Source organism: Amblyomma americanum, chromosome 1 (genome assembly GCF_052857255.1).
Source record: "Amblyomma americanum isolate KBUSLIRL-KWMA chromosome 1, ASM5285725v1, whole genome shotgun sequence".
Classification (NCBI taxonomy): domain Eukaryota; kingdom Metazoa; phylum Arthropoda; class Arachnida; order Ixodida; family Ixodidae; genus Amblyomma; species Amblyomma americanum.
In genome coordinates this window covers 129932911-129942774 of record NC_135497.1, presented here as the reverse complement: position 1 = coordinate 129942774, position 9864 = coordinate 129932911, and the positions used below count along the sequence as shown (strand labels likewise).

Genomic DNA, 9864 nt, shown 5'->3' with positions numbered 1-9864 from the left:
ATGGTGCATCAGGAAGACAAGAAAGCAGCATTCCCATTCGGAATCTACTTAACTTTGTCGCGGTAATATACGCATGCACAATTAGGCTTATTATGGCGCGAAACACTGGTTTTATGGCGAGTAGCCCAACAAAACATACAAACGACCGTGACCATGCCGCCTTTGCGCAACGGCCTACACCATTTTATAATGAGGAAACATACCTTGCCTTGTGACCTCAGACGCAATGTCTTAATTGATAAGGAGACACCGAGGACTTGAAAAACAGACCGACCAGCGTAATGTACGTTGACTACAAGGTATTTACGTATTAAGGTAATCGCTTATAGAGTCAGGGCAACCTCGGAGTTTAATCAGCCAAATGGGTAAGGCAGGCTTTCGTAAAGGATGTTCCACAATAGATAACATCCACACTATCAATCGGCTGGTAGAAAAATGTGCAGAATATAATCATTATATAAAGCTTTGATTGAATATATATATATATATATATATATATATATATATATATATATATATATATATATATATATATATATATATATATATATATATATATATATTATTTATTTATCAACGTTTCGACCGCGGTGATGCTCCGCCTCCTGGTCCCGTTCGAGTGCCCGCTGCTTTTATTCCGCCGCCTGCTCATCTGCGAACTTCCTGGTGCATGCCTGATAATATTCGACCGCCTGCTCAACTGGGAAACTCCTGGCGCACGCCTGACAACCGCCCTATCTTCTCCTTCTGCGGCTTGCCAGGTCATGTGGCGCGGCTTTGCCGTCGACGCATGAACATCTCACGAACACCTCCTGAAGTTTCCGGTTACTGGTCCCAGCGTCAGTACTAACCTCCTGCTGAGCCGCCCCTAAGCCGTTCTCTGTCTCCTGAGCGCACCTCCTTCTCTGGACGCCGTTCGCCTTCTCCACGTCGGAGCTCCATCTCTCCGATGCGACGGCATCCCTCGACCCCTCAAGAGGAAAACTAGGTGCCGCAGTTCCTGAGGCGAGAACTGCGGAGTCATCGAAATTTGAAAGGCCTCGTTTGTCTGCCGCCAATTTAATTGAAGTTTTTGTAGAGGGCGTATCTGTGTTGGCGTTTGTGGACACCGGTGCTGCGGTTTCTGTCATGGATGCAACGCTTTGCCGATCTTTGAAGAAAGTGAAGACGGCCCTTTCTGGCCTGTCGTTACGAACTGGAAGTGCGCACCTCATCCAGCCGTTAGCAGCGTGCACTGCTCGAGTAGTCAGAGCAGACATTCTATATTTGGTTGAGTTCATCGTTCTGCCGTCATGCTCGCATTCAATCATCTTGGGCTGGGGATTTCTTATCGCTTCATGACGCGGTCATCGACTGTGCTTGAGCTCAAGTAGCGCTCTCCACGTTGCCGAGTCCCGTGCCAGAGACGGAAACTTGCGGTGCCCCTGTTCCTGCTAAAGCTTTTGTCGCCGACAGTACCGATATTCCTGCGTGCTCTTCCGTGATTGTGCCTCTCTCCTGTGCTTGGGTTCGCGATGCCAGTGTCCTCTTCCTGTAATACCGCGAGTGTGACGTGGAACGTCATCTAACGGCGAGAGCGGAAACTGTGCGAGAGCCCTCTAATGCTGCCTATGGCATCACGACTGCCAGAACCTCGCGGTATTACAGGACGTGCTGCGTGCGCCGCTATGTACGAGGGTGGCGCTGGTGAACACTCTCAAGGTTCGCTTACAGCCAATAAACATAAATACCCACGAGAGCAGCAGATTGGACAGCCGTCGCCGTAGCTCAGTTGGTAGAGTACTGGACGCAATATTCGGAGGTCGTGGGTTCGAATCCCACCGGCGGAATGGTTGTTTTTTCGGCTGCTTTATCAGTAATATTCTTTTAGCGATAGATTAATCCAAGTATTATTTTTCGACTGATAAACACAACACATAAAAAATTAAATATTCCCGTATGCACCTTGGTTTCGGTGATTGTTGGCTCCCTAAATAAGTATATCTATATATATATATATATATATATATATATATATATATATATATATATATATATATATATATATATATATATATATATATCCCACTGATAAGCACAACACATAAAAAAACATTCCCCTATGCACCTTGGTTTCGGTGACTGTTAGCTCCCTTCATAAGTTTGTCAAACGGGCCCCTCATTTCATTTAACTTATCTGCTAATAGCTTAACGAGGGTCTCGGTTCTGGCAGTCTTGATGCCATAGGTAGCTTAAGAGGGCTCTCGCACAGTTTCCACCCTCGCCGTTAGACGACGTTCCACGTCACACTCGCGGTATTACAGGACGTGCTACGTTCGCCGCTATGGTCGAGGGTGGCGCTGGTGAACACTCTCAAGGTTCGCTTACACCCAATGAACATAAATACCCACGAGAGCAGCAGATTGGACAGCCGTCGCCGTAGCTCAGTTGGTAAGAGCACCGGACGCGATATTCGGGGTGGGTTCGGATCCCACCGGCGGCATGGTTGTTTTTTTCTGCTGCTTTATAATTAATTTTCTTTAAGCGATTTATTAATCTAAGTACTATAATATCCCACTGATAAGCACAACACATAAAAAAAACATTCCCCTATGCACCTTGGTTTCGGTGACTGTTAGCTCCCTTCATAAGTATATATATATATATATATATATATATATATATATATATATATATATATATGGAGGGAGCCAACAGTCACCGAACCTAAGGTGCACAGGGGAATGTTTTCTTTAAAATTTTGTTTAATGTGTAGTGCTAATCAGTGTCATAATAATACTTAGATTAATCTATCGCCTAAAGAAGATTACTTTTAAAGCAGCAGAAAAAACAACCATGCCGCCGGTGGGAACCAGACCCACGACCTCCGAATATCGCGTCCGGTTATCGACCTCCGAATATCGTTTCGGTTATAAGTAATCTCCTTTAGGCGATAGATTAATCTAAGTATTATTATCCCACTGATTAGCACTACACATTACAAAATATTTAAAAGAAAACATTCACCTGTGCACCTTAGTTTCGGTTACTGTTGGCTCCCTTCATAGCATTGTCGAAACGAGTCTCTTATTTCCTTTACCTTGTGTGCTATATATATATATATATATATATATATATATATATATATATATATATATATATATATATATATATATATATATATATATATATATATAACCAGAAGTAGAAGGGTTGGGTAAAGCTCATATGGCATGCTCTCTCATATTATGAATGACAGTTTACCAATATCCCTCAAGAGAGAAGTGTACAACTGTTTATTACCGGTACTCACCTATCGGGCAGAAACTAAAGAAACGTCTAAAGAAACACTAAAGAAACATCTACTAAAGAAACATCGAAGCGGAACAAAGCACAGATCCCAGGCTTCATTAGATGAACAATCTGTTGTGGGTTTCGGTTGACCATGTATTTGTTGCCTTCTGTGCTGACAAGGAAAGAAAGAAGGCTGGAAAAGGCCTGTGGTTCGCATACGGACACCTACATGCATGCTTGGAGAGCTGCCTGTCAGCGCACGAGACCTCTCGATTGACTTTTCGCAAATTTTCACCTCATCTAGGATTTTCGAGGGTACGTACTCGTCCACTGGAAAAATATATATATATATATATATATATATATATATATATATATATATATATATATATATCATCTGCACAGCTAACAGAATTAAGAGAGATATAAAATTTTTATCTCCCTCACGCCTACGCGTCTACGGAAAATACGCCGCACTGTACGAATAACATCATGGGATTCTGTACGCGCAGACAATCATTTATCTACATTCAACCCCTCTACAGCATTGTCTACTCTATCTGATGTTCTCGCTACTCACACTATTACCACTACTGTAAATTAAGATGACCCAAACCCGGACATACATCTCTTGAATCTGTGGGCTCTTCGTCGCCAGGCGGATCTTTACGCTACTCGTCACCCCGATGACCCTTCGGCTCTTCCTACTCTTCACCGCGCTACCGCACGGGCGCGGCGCTATGCAAAGCGGCTAGGCAGGCAACGCTGGGCTGCATGGTGTGCCCGCCTGTCCTCTACGCAGGGCAATCGACATCTTTGGAGAGTGTTTCACGCCATGGAGCGCCCTTCTCAGGTTGCAGATTACACAGAGAGCATTCGCCTCGCGCTAAATGTGGATGAGGACACATTTGCACAACAAGCGGCCCGTCAATTTTTTCCAAACCATGACTGCACCGCTACGTCTCCACCTGACTTATCGGTAACAGAGCCCCCCGATGGGATTACTTCTGACCTCACCATGGCAGAGCTGCTGGCCTCCATTGACCGTTTAAAAACTACTACTACTCCCGGGCACGACGGCATACCTAACTCCTTATTCCGTAACTTGGAAGGGAGGGCTTTGGAAACCCTACTTGATACTTTTAACGAAGTGTGGCTTTCTGGCGTCATGCCGGGAGACTGGAAGCATTCTATTGTGGTTCCAATCCCCAAGTCAGGTCAGCCTCCAGTATCTCTCTCGGCCCTTCGTCCAATTTCCCTTACCCCTACCATCTGCAAGCTTTATGAAAACATTCTAGCCGCACGCTTATCATGGTGGCTGGAATCCCATGATTGTTACCCAGATTCCCAAATTGGTTTCCGCCCACATATTGGAACGGAGGACGGCCTTGCTACTTTGGCTGCTGACGTGCTTGACCACTCTCCACAGAGTCACCTTGTACGAACCGTAATAGCTACAGACATAACAAAGGCATATGATAACATCCTTCACTCTGCCATTCTTGCCTCCCTTCAAACTCTTGGTCTCCCTCACCGGTTCCTCCTCTCCATTCACGCCTTTTTAGCAAATCGAACCTTCAGCGTGCGTGTCCACGGAAAGCCCTTTGGTAATTTCACTTCCAATAGAGGAGTGCCGCAGGGCTCCGTTCTCGCCTCCACATTATTTAATGTGGCTTTAATTCCTCTGGTTCGAACCCTAGAGACCATCCCTTCTATCCGCGTGCTTGCATATGCCGATGATATCACCTTGTGGTGCTGTCATCCAGATGCGTCTATTCATCAGTCGGTCCTTCAACACGCGCTGGATGTATTGACATCTCGCCTCCCACCTTTGGGTCTAACACTCTCTCCTACTAAATCATGTTTCATTCGAATTGGAAATAAAGCCGCCTTACGGAAAGCTCCCCCTTTAAATTTTACGGTACATAATTCTCTGATTCCTCAGGTAGAAACTGTTCGTATTCTTGGTCTTCTCCTCCATACATCTGGGACTGGCACCCCGTGGCTGACAGCCACCCGTAAATCGGCTCACGCTACTCTAGGTCTGATTCGTCGCATAGCTATGCGCTCTGGTGGCGCACGTGCTCATACGGCCCGCCAGCTTGTGCGCTCTATCCTTCAGCCACGGATAGTATATCAGGCTCAATTTCAACGTCTCACCCGCAGACAGTGGGACTCCCTTGAAGCTATCAATCGTGAGGCTATGCGCGTCATAACATATCTGCCTCGTTTAACACCCATACCTGTGCTACAGGAGTTCGCCCAACTTAATACACTCAGTGAGATCATCGACCAACGGGTGGCAAATAGAGCTCAAAAACAGTCTCTCAAACTTCATCGTTTAAAGACACTTCCACCGTGGTCCTATTGCCAGCTCACTGACAATCGCCCCACTGTTTCCCCGTCGGTATCAGCAGCGTATCTGCCTGAAGGGTGCATATTATACACGGATGCATCTCATTCTGCAGAGAGGGGAGTTACTGCTGTGTATAGTCCATCTCATCCGCATCTCAACTCTCGCGCGACGTATACTGCGGATACGTGCACTCCCCTGGCATTGGAACTTCAAGCCATTTACAATGCCATTGCTTCCCTTCCGCTCGTTACAACATTCAATACAGTTCACATTTACACCGACTCCCGCGCCGCCCTTAAACAGCTGAAGGCTGTTCGACGAACGTTCCAGATTTCACAATCTATTCATGTGCTCTGCGCAAAGTATCCATGTCCTGTGCGCATACACTGGATTCGCGGCCATGCCCAGGATCCACATAACATTCAAGCGGATGCTATGACTCATCTTCATACATTAGACGATCCGCCACCTTCCCCTCTTCCCCCAGATCCGTTCCTGTCCCACGTTTCCGATTCTGAAGTTCTGCGCCAGCGAACACGCGCTCTAATTCCTCCGTGTTCGCACCCTCTCCCCCGTAGTCTTACTCGGCAGGAGGAGGTATCCGTGCGCCGGATTCGGGCAGGGGCGGCTCTGACACCATCTGTCCGTCATCGGTGGCGTGCCAAAGATCTGCCACTACCTGACAGGTGCCCTCACTGTGGCGCTGCACCGGACATATGTGATGTGCGGCACTTGTTGTGGACGTGCCCAGCGACGGCTGCTATCAGAAAACGGCTCCTCAGGGAGGTGGGCCTGCGGTGGAACCGCGAAAGTGACTTCGTGAAGTGGACAATGGACAACCGTTTCATTAACAACCTCTGCGAATACCTCAGCGCAACGGTTCTTCACTCCTTCTTTTAACTTTCAATCCCGTGCATTCCTTCCCCCCTTTCCTTTTTCAACTTATGCCTCATGGCACGCTTCTCGAATAAAAAAAAAAGATATAAAATTTAAATAAGGAAGGGCATCAGGAAAGGAGACACGATCTCTCCAATGCTATTCACCGCCTGTTTACCGGAGGTATTCCGGGGCCTGAATTGGGAACAGTTTGGGATAAGAGTTAATTAAGAGTACTTAATCTGCGATTTGCTGATGACATTGCCTTGCAGAGTCACTCAGGGGGAGAAGAGTAAATCATGATCAATGACATGACTTAGACAGGAAGAGCACAACGGCGTGGTAAAAATTAACATGCAGAAAACCAAAGTAATGTTCCCCGGTGGCTCATTGGCTATAGGGCACTCGGCTACTGATCCCGAGTTCCCGGGTTCGAACCCGACCACGGCGGCCGTATTTCGATGGAGGCGAAACGCAATGGCGCCCGTGTGCTGTGTGATGTCAGTGCACGTTAAAGATCCCTAGGTGGTCGAAATTATTCCGGAGCCGTCCACTACGGCACCTCTTTCTTCTTTTGTTCTCTTAGTCCTACGTTTATTCCTTCTCTTACGGCGCGGTTCAAGTGTCCATCGAGATGTGAGACAGATACTGCGCCATTTCCTTTCCCCAACAACCAATTTTGATTTTCAATGTTCAACAGTCTTGCAACGCATCAGCAGTTCACAACTGGCAGCAAGGTGCTGAAAGTGGTAAAGGAATGCGTCTTCTTAGGACAGGTAGCGACTGCTAGTCCGGATGATGAGAGGGAAATAACCAGAAGGAGAAGGGTTGGGTAAAGCTCATGTGGCCTGCTCTCTCATATTATGAATGACAGTTTACCAATATCCCTCAAGAGAGAAGTGTATAACTGTTTATTACCGGTACTCACCTACGGGGCAGAAACTAAAGAAACATCTAAAGAAACACTAAAGAAACATCTACTAAAGAAACATCGAAGCGGAACAAATCACAGATACCAGGCTTCTTTAGATGAACAATCTGTTGTGGGTTTCGGTTGACCATGTATTTGTTGCCTTCTGTGCTGACAAGGAAAGAAAGAAGGCTGGAAAAGGCCAGTGGTTCGCATACGGACACCTACATGCATGCTTGGAGAGCTGCCTGTCAGCGCACGAGACCTCTCGATTGACTTTTCGCAAATTTTGACCTCATCTAGGATTTTCGAGGGTACGAACTCGTCCACTGGAAATATATATATATATATATATATATATATATATATATATATATATATATATATATATATATATATATATATATATATATATATATATATATATATATATATATATATATATAGCATCTGCACAGCTAACAGAATTAAGAGAGATATAAAATTTAAATAAGGAAGGGCATCAGGAAAGGAGACACGATCTCTCCAATGCTATTCACCGCCTGTTTACTGGAGGTATTCCGGGGCCTGAATTGGGAACAGTTGGGGATAAGAGTTAATTAAGAGTACTTAATCTGCGATTTGCTGATGACATTGCCTTGCTGAGTCACTCAGGGGGTGAAGAGTAAATCATGATCAATGACATGACTTAGACAGGAAGAGCACAACGGCGGGGTAAAAATTAACATGCAGAAAACCAAAGTAATGTTCCCCGGTGGCTCATTGGCTATAGGGCACTCGGCTACTGATCCCGAGTTCCCGGGTTCGAACCCGACCACGGCGGCCGTATTTCGATGGAGGCGTGTGCTGTGTGATGTCAGTGCACGTTAAAGATCCGCAGGTGGTCGAAATTATTCCGGAGCCGTCCACTACGGCACCTCTTTCTTCTTTTGTTCTCTTAGTCCTACGTTTATTCCTTCTCTTACGGCGCGGTTCAAGTGTCCATCGAGATGTGAGACAGATACTGCGCCATTTCCTTTCCCCAACAACCAATTTTGATTTTCAATATTCAACAGTCTTGCAACGCATCAGCAGTTCACAACTGGCAGCAAGGTGCTGAAAGTGGTAAAGGAATGCGTCTTCTTAGGACACGTAGCGACTGCTAGTCCGGATGATGAGAGGGAAATAACCAGAAGGAGAAGGGTTGGGTAGAGCTCATATGGCATGCTCTCTCATATTATGAATGACAGTTTACCAATATCCCTCAAGAGAGAAGTGTACAACTGTTTATTACCGGTACTCACCTATGGGGCAGAAACTAAAGAAACATCTAAAGAAACACTAAAGAAACATCTACTAAAGAAACATCGAAGCGGAACAAAGCACAGATCCCAGGCTTCTTTAGATGAACAATCTGTTGTGGGTTTCGGTTGACCATGTATTTGTTGCCTTCTGTGCTGACAAGGAAAGAAAGAAGGCTGGAAAAGGCCAGTGTTTCGCATACGGACACCTACATGCATGCTTGGAGAGCTGCCTGTCAGCGCACGAGACCTCTCGATTGACTTTTCGCAAATTTTCACCTCATCTAGGATTTTCGAGGGTACGTACTCGTCCACTGGAAACATGGGTGCTCATCACTGGTGTCGTGGGGATGCCCGGAGAGTCGGGACAGCCATCTTGGTCAGTGGTGGCCGACAGCCGCAACTGAGCGGGCCTGAGGTGCCTACTTTTGGGCCCTGTAGGCGACGGCAATAACACTGCTAAGGGGAGAAAAGAACGGACGCGCTGAAGTTTCCTCACGGGTATCTTCGCGAGACGCCGTCACGTCATTACGTATAGTTACTCTCACTCCATAGCGTTTGCCGTAATCACGATAGATGCAAAGTGTTCTGCCTCACCTTAGTTCAACGGCGCGGGCTTGTGAATCAGGCGCAGCTGGTGTCGCGCAACACCTGAACTTTGTTTACTGCCGTCATTCATCAACGTTCGGCCTTTTTAGTTCATCACAAGAGATTGCCCGCTGCTATGCAAGGCGTTCGCAGTGTTAAAAATTATGGTTTCGTTATCGCTTTTAAACAACCACGCGCAGGCAAAAACTATTTGAGCTTAAAACAAAACACTTTCACTTGCGGAAAAAAAGAGGCAGAGGCTTCTGTTCAAAAATAAAAGTATCCTTTAGTAACAAGCAACCGAAAGAAGTCATGCAAGGAATATTAACAGAAAAATACATTTTAGGAGCGAGGGCTGTGAAGCGAAAGTGACAAAATGCAAGCGTTGAACTGTTTTATGCAAAAGGAACGAAGACCACGATTTGACCGCCATGCCTACAGTTTGCTGTGCTTTACAATCCTGTGGTAGAAAGTGAGCAGTTGCCAGGTTCTCAGCTTTTATTAGGCTCTTAATATCAGGAGGTTAATACACGAAACATTATTTGACATTCGAACGCATCATTTATTCCTTTATTTTTTCC

General features: G+C 45.9%; 1 non-coding gene across 1 annotated transcript; it reads left to right on the top strand.

Annotated features, from left to right (window-relative positions):
• The first annotated feature begins 1756 nt into the window (after positions 1-1756).
• TRNAL-CAA (transfer RNA leucine (anticodon CAA)) lies at positions 1757-1829 on the top strand. Its single transcript has one exon. It is a non-coding gene; the product is annotated as a tRNA-Leu (tRNA).
• Positions 1830-9864: the final 8035 nt, after the last annotated feature.